The following is an 11403-nucleotide window of genomic DNA, read 5'->3' on the forward strand; positions in this document are numbered from 1 at the left end:
GGGCTCTGGTTCATCACACATCCTTGTCTCTACATCACTCATGTTTACTACTCTAGAAGTAAAGGGGTTCCCAAAAAATAAAACCCCACAAAATAACAGTGCCAATAACTCGCAACCCCCACTATCCCCAGAGGTGTAGAAGTATACAAACATTGTGCTTAAGTTACAATCTGTATTTTTTATTAAGCACAAGTAGGTAGTGCCAAATATCATCAGTACATTCATAGCTTTCTTGGATAGCTGTGGGTATTTCCCTCAGCAAGCGTCTTGAAATTAAACTGTCTTTCAGGTTCAGTCAGTGACAATTCAAATAACGTGTCCTCCAGATTGTTTCAGCGAATGGTGATCTTATCCAGTCATATTGTTCTGGAGCTGTTTCCTCTTGCAAATAACTGTTAAAGTGATCCAGGAGAGCTTGTAGGTGGGTAGTGATAGACTGTGTCACTGTGTTAACACTCAGTCCACTTTCCTTGTTGAATTCTTCCAACTCAGAAAACATATAAATACTACCTATCTCAACTCACTCAGTCCAGCGCCCAAGTTTTCTTGTGAATGTGTGGATTTCATTCAGCAGCATGATGCTTGTGTTTTCTCCTTGCAGTGACATGAGTCCATTCAGTTTTTCAAATTTAATTTTCAATTTAAACAAATATGCTTGCCTTGTCAGCCAGTTTGGATCAGTGAGGTGGTCAGTGAGCTTGGACCCCCTGCTCCATCAGAAATAAGTCCACTCAGTCCCGCAGCTCATACAGGCGGTTGAGCACATTCCCGCATGAAAGCCACCCTCATGCTCTGACCCCAGTTTTCAACAGAGAGTGGCAAAAAACCTGATATTGAGTGGATGTTTATGTAGTTGATGATTTTTTTTTTTTTTTTTTTTTTTTTGCTTTAAGTACTTTCTTTTTTCCTAGCATCGCTGTAGAACCATCTGTACACACACTGATGCACTTGTCCCAAGACAGTCCCTCTTCTTTTAGTTTATGGTCAACCTTTGTGAAAATGCTTTGTTCATGCTGTCAACCAGTTGACACTTTATGTGGCCTGGGCCATGTAGATGATGCCAGGCAATAGTCCTGTTAGACAGCGGTGCTGATACTAGCTCACAAGCCAGTTTGCCCAACTTACAGCTATAGCAGTGGGTTTGATAAGGGTTTCCCAGATAGTGTGTGGCTTTTTTGCCTGTGCAATTTAATATGCCACCTCATTTGATGCCTATTTGGCTCTGGCTGTAATTGTTGTTTGTTTAGTTAGGACTTTCTTTTGGCACCTCGCTCCTTTCCCTCCAGAAAAAAATCTACTAGCAGCGAGAGAGGGGTGCTTGGTAAAAGTGTGTAGCATTTTTACTGGCTTTAGACTTTCATCTCCCTCAGTGCCGCTAACACATTGGGAAAGCTGTATTTCATTGATGAGGACACGTGAATTTATGCTAGATAAATTACCAGGGGGTCCCAACTCACACTTTGGGGTCCACTGCAGTAGGACATCTGCATTAGAATACTATGGAGATGTTTGTCCAGGTTTAGAGAAAATGTATATTTTATATTGTTTCATTGTCATTTAAATGTTCTGGCAATGTGCAGATATTAGAAAAATCAAGGATCAGAAATCAGAAGTAAGAACGAAAATGCTTCATTGCAGTAAAATCTAAATATAAAACCCCCAAATAACCGCCACAAAAAAACTTTTTTTTTGGTTTCTTTATTCTAAGTCAGTGGCAAATTAAAAATTGGACTTGTGCTGAACAGTGATTCTGGCAGCTGATTTTTGCAAATCAGTGACAACAGCTGCCATTGTTTGGATTATAAAAAATAAATAAAAAATTTTGGGAAAACAAAAACAATGTCATACTTTATAAACATTCAGCTCTGACACTACACTAAGTAGGTGGTACTCTGCATGTGGATTGCAGTGAATACCTCACCTGTGGTTGGAAGTCACATTGAATCTAGGAAAACAAACGTATACATTTCAATCCAATGTTACGATAGCACAGAAATTTGCACAAAGCTCACTCAGCTGAGAAATTTCTTTTGAATGGGCATAAAAAAACATGAAATGTACAGTATATCTAATGTTCAATTTCCAGTGTAGGGAAAAAAAGATGAAAACAAATGTAAATAGTGCTCCATACAAGCTTAATAATAGCATGCAAATTCTATATAATGCCCTCATATCCATTCACAGATAATGTTCTAATCTGACAAGTACAGAATTTCAAACCAAACAAATTATACAATACATCAAGATTTCTACTTTGAGTGTGGTTATGAATACTTTCAGTTTTCTGTTTCTTCTTTAACTTCCAAAGACACATATTGTAGAAACAGTGTAACCTACAGAATATAAAAGACTGTGCAACTGCTGCTGCTGTACATACAAAGTCACATAGTTCATTTGAAGACCACTGAGAGGCACAAGTACACTCATAAAAAAAACTTAAGGCCTTAATGAATAAACCTGTAATGCCACAGAAAGAAAGTTTCTGATTTACAGATGTCCATGTTCTATCACATCAGAGATATGAAGGGATGAGAGAGTTTGACGGAACTTTAATTTAAGAAGGGGCATATAAGGTCATTTTAAGCAGTAAAGTCTGTTTAAAATGACAGTCCAACAACACTACACAACAAAACACAAGACAATGTGTTTCACCTGTTTTAACATCATATACATGTCGCAACATCAACAAAAATCTATATGATTATGTGTGTACCAAAAAAAAAAAAAAAAAAATTAGAGTCTAGTTAAAGAATGGAAATCTAGCTACATTCATGAAACTACAAAATAGGGCCACAAAATGGTCTGAAAGAGACTGATTACTCATATAACAAACTAACTGCTTTTAGCTAATGCTATGGCTTACAAGGTGACTGAAAATGACTTGGGGAATTAATACATCCCTACTGATTAGGACAAATCAAAAGAAAACCATCTGATATAAACATGACATCATACTGAATTAATTAGGCGATCTATTACTTTACTTTACTTTATGTTTTATATTTGAGTGCATTATGGTTTACCTGACAAGCTCTTCAAATGAAGTACCAGCAAATACACAGTGCTTGGACTGGCATTAAGTCTAATCACAGCAAAACAAATTTGCAATTTGATACAAAACAAAACATTATGTGTTTAGTCTTCATGTAAAATGACTAAAATAATGCCTTTGGATACATAGCTGATTTAAAAAATAATATTCATAATAAAATAATTTTCTAAATGAAGTTACAGCCTGTTGTGCATGGTTAATTATGAAACGTATATTCCTATAAAACGTATATTCTTTAATCCAAATGCATGCACCAAAATGTTATTTAAACAGTGTATAAATAAAGAGTACACATTACAGCTCTATACATAAGATGCACAACAATTGTGATATACAAACCAAGTCAATTAAGGAAATGAGAAACTTGCTTTCTTTCTTCTGTGTGTGTGTGTAGATATATATATGGCCTGATTTGATTTGATTTGATTTATGTGAAAAAGTAATTGTCCCCCTGTTCATGAATTAACTTTGATCAACCACAGTTTTAGAAAACTGAGTTCAATTTCACTACCTACACCCAGGCCTGATTACTGCCAGTTGAATCAAGAAATCACTTAAACAGATCCTGTCTGACGTGAAATGAAGTAGGCTAGAAAAATCTCAAAAAGTAGCATATCATGCCACAATGAAGAAATTCAAGAACAGATGAGGAACAAAGTCATTGACATCTATCAGGCTCAGGGTTACAAAGACCTTTCTAAGCCTTTGGGACTCCACCACAGTGAGAGAATGGAGAAAACTGGAACAGTGGTGAACCTTCCCAGGAAAGGCCTGCCTATCAAAATTATTTGGCGTGCATTGATGACTCATCCAGGAGGTCACAACAGAACCCAGAACAACAAGACCTGCAGGCCTCACCTGCCTCAGTTCAGGTCAGTGTTCGCGATTCAACAATAAAAACTAGACCAGAGAAAAAATGACATCCATGGGAGAGTTCCAAGGAGAAAACCACTGCTGACCAAAAAGAACACAAAGGCTCATCTCACAAAACATCTTGATAATCTCCCAAACTTTTGTAAAAATATTCTGTGGACTGAAAGACAAAAAAACAAAAGTTGAACTTTTTGGAAGATGTGCACCCCGTTACATCTGATGTGAAACTAACGCAGCATTTCATAAAAAGAACATTATACATATCAACAGTCACACATCGTGGTGGTAGTGTGATGGTCTGGGATTGCTATGCTGCTTCAGGACAACTTGCCGTAATTGATGTAACCATGAATTCTGCTCTCTACCAGAAAATCCTGAAGGAAAATGTCCGATTATCAGTTTGTGACCTCAAGCTTAAGTGCACTTGTGCTTCGGATCATTGTTCTGATGTATAACCTGTCAGCAAGTGTACCTCTGAATGCCTTTAAAAAAATAAAAAATAAATAATGGTTTTGGAGTGGCCAAGTCAAAGACCGGACTTAAATCTGATTGAGATGTTGTGGCATAACCTTGCAGAGGCCGAGAGGCTGAGAGCTGACCAAAATTCCTCCACAGCGATGTGAAAGACTCATTGCCAGTTATCACAAATGCCTGATTGCAGTTGTTGCTGCCCAGGGTGGAACAACCAGTTGTTTAGGGTTTAGGGGGAAATTACTCACTAATTTTTTCACTCATTACTGTTGTTAGTTCCATTAGTTCCATATTAACATTAGAAAAGTGAAGAAAATATCAGGGAGTGTATCTTTAAAGGTCTCGTGTGTAGGATTTAGGATTTAGTTGGAGATTGCAACCAATTATATGCTGAAACTGAAACTGCTGTGACTGTAAAATACTACAAAAAACACACACAAAACACAAAAAAAATCTCTTTAGAGCCAGTGTTTAGTTTGTCCATTCTGGACTACGGTAGAAACATGGTGAACAAACATGGCATACTCCGTGGAAGAGAACCTCTATGTCTGTAGATTTTAAAAAGAAGAAAAAAAACTTATTATAAGGTACTTAACAATAACGATTTCTTTTTTCAGGTATACACTAATGAAAACATAGTTATATATATTATATTGTGGAAATGAAGCACCCTAAATCTGACACATTGGACCTTTAAAATAATGGCTGACAGGAAAGTTGCAACTGAAACGATAACTTTAAACAACACAATTAAAAGGTACAATATGTAAGATTGAATTCCAAGCTCGAATTCCAAACAGTGGAGCGAGTCGCCCCCCTTCCCCTAACGACACTCATGTAGGGTGCCAGGTTGACGCCGCTGAACCTTCACGAGCACAGGACTATACTCTACCTATTGTGTTTTGGGTTTGTTTATTTCATGAATCAGCTTCTAAATCGGAGTCTGACTTTCAATTTACACTGTAGAATAGTGACATGAAAAAGTTTGGTTTGTAATGAGAGACAGAGAGCACTGGTTGAGATACATACGCCAGCGGTTTTCAAAGTGTGAGGCACGCCTCCCTTGGGGGGCGCCAGAGGACTTCAGGGGAGGCGCGGCGGGGGAAAAAATAAAAATATATCTTACAAAGATATGTGTCTTATCACTGTGCGATGAAAACTCGGTGAGCTAGCCCCCAAAGAGTAGCAAACAAAATACACAAAACGATACAGTATGTCTTATCTTTGCTGTTTTGTGTCAAAATTTCTATTCCTGCGCAAAAAAAGCTGCTAATGTCTCCTGCTATGTCTCTGATTTAGTTTGAATCGTTTACATAAAGACAAAGGGGCTATGAAAGTGAAGTGTGACCTGTTGGTGCGATATACTACCTTTGGGTTTACTTCATTCTGGATCGTCATTGGTGGGTCAAAGGTGAATGTGGGCGGTACTAATCGATTCTCCTGACTCTGATTGGTCGATAGTTGATAGGTGTCAATCATCAAACACTCTGTGTTGTTTTAGCCTTAGCAACACCGCTAGCTGCTACCGCGGCTGCTTCATATTCTTTTAACACCGCTTGTTTCAAACATCGCGTCGTATTAAAACTCAAAGTCTTCTTTCCTCCTCTCGGAATCGTCGCTGAACAACTTTTGCAAACAACTGATGTTAATAACTGCTGTTATCTTCTGCCACTATGAAAAATAACCACACTAGTGAAGATATGTGAAGATATGTAAAATGTCTTACAAATATGTTTAAAAAAGATGTGAGTGACATTTATTGTTGAAACATTTTTTCCCAAGCCTTCGTAGAACATTCAAAACAACATCAATCAACAGTAATAAAAGTAATAATAATTGTGTGTGTGTGTGGCGGGTGGTGGTGGTGGGGGGGGCACCTGACATACGCGGTAAATCAGACTGAGGGAGACTGAGTTTTATAGTGGTTAAGTCCAGCACACATAAACACAGAGAAAGGGCTGGCTCAATTCAAAGCGGCAGCTAGTAGTGGCACTTCTCCACTGACCTGCTGAAGTAGTTGCCAGCGTCTGTATGTGTGCGCCATTACCGACACACGTAAACTCAGATCTGACTACATATATTCCCTGTCATAGCGACAAGCTGCTGTTGCATATAAGAGACGACCAATGTAAAATCAGGTTATCTTGCACTAAGTCACCTAACGTTACTGTAATTACTATATTATTTTCAGGTCTCCAGCACCAGTCTCAGACACTGGCAGCTGCTACTATTATGGGCATTTGTTTTTATTTTATAAAACAGTCATCAGTGTTGCATTAGACTCGCTGCCAGTAGCATTTCTATTACCTGATTTGTGCATTAATAACGTCGCTTGTTTTATTGTTGTTGTTTTTTTTTTTTTTAATGTACCTAATCTCTACGCCTGTTTCTGTCTCTCAGGTCTGGTAGAGTCCAACTCTGTCAAACTGCTGCACATGCATGCTTCCATTGTTGTAGTGCGCTGTGTTTGCTTTGTTTCATACCTGGCAACCCCGGATATCGAACACAGAACTAATTGATCAGAATTCCAAAGGCCAAAACATAAACAGAGGGATGGGCCGCAAAATAAGAACATTTTGGCTGTCGGGTTTTTGTCAACAAGCAATTTCAACTTAGCATGTTTCCTTAAGAACTGATGATATAGGGGGGCAGCATTGTCACTCTTCAGCTGTCTCTATCAAAAATAAAGCTTGAAAAGGCCAAAAAAAAAAAAAAGAGCTGATGATATAGCATATTAATTTTATGATTTAATACAGTGAACATCTTACATAGTGTACCTTTAAGTACCAGATTCTACTGAAATTGTTTAATAAAATCAGATGTTAGTAATTGTGGCTATGATCCATTTTTTATGATGGCTAAGACAGCAACAAAACGTGGTCTATTAAACAAAACTAAACAAAAAATGAATGAAGTCAGTGAAAGTTCATTTTTGCTTTTGTTTTTTTAAGTGTAGTGCAGTGCTCTGAACTCTCTTGATCATGGTACATGACATTGAAAAGTTTCTTTTAACAATAAATAAAACTGAATAAATTAAAATAATAAATCATTACATAATTTCACACATACAACATATACTATGAATATTAATAATTAACAAAGGTACATCTCACCCAATAAATAGATTTTTGTAGGCAAACTTGCACCTGTTGAAACAATAAAACTTATTATGAAATAAATGTATTTCAGTTTCAAACTACTGAGCTTAAAAACAACAAACACATACAAATGAAACACCATTTTGACTTAGGTCTGTTTACAAGTTTGCTGTCAAAAAAATTACATAAGGAATGCTTCTGTACATTTGATTTTCAATGAAACAGGAAAGGTTTTTTGTGTAACATACTGACAGAGGGCATTTTTTTAATTGCTTATGCAGTAAGATCTCTTTAAATATTCTGATTGTGGTGGATTTTTTGCTTGTTTTGTTTCTTTTTCAGTTAATATCAATTTTTATTCAGAATGACAACATGCAAAATAATTTGAAAATACTTTTGTCTGCTGATATTACAAAAAAAATAAAAACTGTACTTTTATGCATATATCTGATTGCATGTGATAGAGACTGGACATGGGAAATAGTAAAGTCTTACAAATTTTTGATGAATAACAGGCCAGGCCAAGATGTTTCAAACAATTTTCAACATAACATCAACATAATCAGCATATGCCCTTTGAGAATTTTGCTTATTTCATATTTAAATCATGTTTCATTAATGCAATCTATTATTTACAAAAACTAAGTAGTTTTTTTTTTTTTTTTTTTAACATACAATCCTTTGTCTTATATTGTACAATACTTACAATTACAACATTGAATCATAATGTCCTTTAACACCTCAATACAAAAAAAATAAAAAAAATAAAAAAGGTAAAGAATACCATATGTAACCAGGCACAATGTCTGATGCTGGTTTCCTATACAGCACAATCATTCAGACAAATGTCATAGCTGCAGGTAAAAGGGATTTTTTGAGAAGGCAGTCAGATAAAAAGGAATCATCAAGAGGGTCTTAATTTTTTGGTTTTTCATGGAAACACATGGCATCTATCTGCTCTGTGAGCTGCTCTGAATTCTTTATCACAGTTACAGTATTGATGTCACATCAAACACAACAAATAGCATGTGCTACAGTGTTCATGCCTCGCTTTCACTAGGAGTTAAATAGATCAGTGTATGCAGTCAAAGAAACATATCAATAGGTGCCGTATCTCCCTGTCACTGTCATGGTTGTCGTGTCCAGAGAGCCTTCAGTGACTAAATAAATGATGGCACTGCATCTCTACTTTCCAGTCTTATGTGCTCACCACGCTGCTAGTGCAGCCTCCAACGTTACTGGCCCTGTGTCCAGCCTCCTGGAAAAAAAAAACGTTGAAATGCCAATTCCAGGTTTTGGATAAAAACTTAAAGATATCTCCAAATGTCTTCAAGTTTCCTGTCTTCAGCTTCATGGAGAGAATCTCTGGTAGCCCTACTTCTTTGCCAGTTGGAAAGGATGTTGACCCTTTGAACATAGGTGTGAATAAAGTTTAATCACTTCAGAAACACAAGCAAAAATAAATCCAGGACATTAAAATGTGTCATTGATGTCCAGTGCATTTCCAGAGGTATTTGAGCTATGCTGCAATACACCCACTTTCCCAGAGCCTGCCTTATCAACTTGTGCTTTAATTTCGATTTATTCATTTATTCATTTTTTCAAACAAATTTGTCTTTCAACCTCACACCTCCTGATGATAAACTTTTGAATTACCTATTTTCTGCTTTTAAGATGATGATATTAGGAAGCATTTAACCATCAAAAACAACTTGAGTGCTGTGTTTGGTGTCATTGACATTGAAGTGTCATTTCTGTTTTTGTCAGTGTTTCAGTACACATATTGCTTTATACAGTAGTAGCAACTCAAAAGTTCCCATTCAAGCTGAACGCCAGCTGAATGGCAGCCGTCTTCCAGCTGACTTTCAGCCGGCCGCCTGCCGAGTTCCGTGACCAGAGTGACCCCCCTCCTTCTCCTGGGCGTGTCTATTTTTTACTGTAACTCCACCCATTCATGTGATTACAGGGTATGACCAGGAGATGGCGCTTCTCTCGCAAAACTTTTTTACAGTTCTACCTGGAGATGACGTAGCTTACACACCTCATTAGCATTCTCATTGCTCAATCTTTTGTTTGCACTTACAGTAATGGGCTTTTTGGTCTCCCAGTGTCACAGATCACAGAGCGGAAAATGCAGCTGGTTTGAGTACTGCATAATATATAGTAGCCATATGATTTGAGCGTGTTCATGAATTGAAATTAAATTTAAGGTGTTTATATCTAACATGTCACCATTCACCAAATCAACAACATCTTTTTTCCCCATCAACTGATCCGCTGATCAGCTGATCGGGTCACCCCAGCGTATCTGTCCAGATGTGTCTTAGACAGTCTACGGTGAGAGCGGAACATCACTGCTCCTCCCCGTGGACAAATGAGGCATTGCAGCTGGTTTTCACACAGACTGCTCAGGGGCGTTTCCAGTCGGGGCCTCACTGACTACGTCATCGCGGGGATTACATTACGGTCACGGACCAGTGAAGGACCGTTCTAGGACCAGTAAAGGACCAGTCACGGCCCCGTCACGGAAACACGGGAACTTTTAAGTTGCTGTATATCTATAGTATAGTATCTGTATAGGCTATAGTTTAACTATATGGTCCATATTGGTAAGGACGTCTCATGGCCAAAGGCTAGTGCTCCACAGAAACAGGATTAAAAATGGCACTATGGTGTTATCTTCAACTGGCAACCCAGTTAGTGTTGTAGTCATAGCTAGATATTTAATTATAAAACATTTTTATAAGCACTGTGGCTTATTTACCTTGTCGGTGTGATGGTACATCGAATATTCCGTTTGAATGTACATGTGAAATGTGAGTGCTAGTTGCTGGTTGTTTGGGGGAATCTACAAAACCTAAAATGTCTGTAAATGTGTGTTGCATGGATGGTTTAGATATTTACAAGCCAATTGCTTATACTAACAGAGTGAATCAAAAGCTGTTTTATTAAAATCACAACACACATTACACAAAATAATTGGTTCTGTAATTATATTGTATTATTATACTGCAACCTGGTAGAACTCTAAACAGGAGCTATTATCAAATAGGTCTTTTTCACAACTAACGTTCTCTGATCATGTTGGCTCGGTTGCCTATTTGTGCCATCTCGCACTTTACAACATAAGAAAAATTAGGCCTTACCTGACTCAGCATGGTACCCTAATGCTGATACAGACTGTGATCAGCTAATAACTTGATTACTGTAATAACCTCTTGACGGGCCTCCCAGCCTGCACAGTGAAACCCTTTCTGATGATCCACAACACGGTGGAACGCCTGATCTTCCATCAACCCAAAAGGGCTGGCTGTACTGGCTACCTGCACCCACTTACTTGAATGCCTTAATGGGATTTTTCTTGGATGTTTGGATTACGTTTTTAACCTGTACTCAGCTGCCATTTTCCATTTTGTGTTAACTTGCTTATCCTGTAATCTCTTCATTCTTCTTACTTGTCTGCATTTAGGTACACCTTTTGAACTAAACTAAAGTAAATAATGCTTATATGTAATACTATTACATGTTATGTAGTTTTCTGAATACAGTTTATCAATGTGAAAATAAAATGCCAGTAACAAAAAGGACTCTAGATTGCACAGGGAACCATGTTTCAGTCCATGTGATACTGTCCAAATGCAAATATTTGACAAATATTTGAAATATTTGTCTTTAACATCATTAAAAAGCTCGAACAAAATCATCAATCATTTCCATGCTGTGAGGCACACACAGATTCATCTTTAACTTACAGAAGGTTAACATTCTCAACATTTTGTTTGGTTTCTACTCAATATTGGTGTTAAGTCTTTTTTTATATACACACAGTTAATTTGTTCTACAGATGCTGTATAGCTCAAGGTTATATGTTCTTTTTTTTCCCACCTTAAGTGTTATAAGGCTTCAATA

This window comes from Larimichthys crocea, unplaced genomic scaffold, assembly GCF_000972845.2.
Source record: "Larimichthys crocea isolate SSNF unplaced genomic scaffold, L_crocea_2.0 scaffold389, whole genome shotgun sequence".
NCBI lineage: Eukaryota > Metazoa > Chordata > Actinopteri > Sciaenidae > Larimichthys > Larimichthys crocea.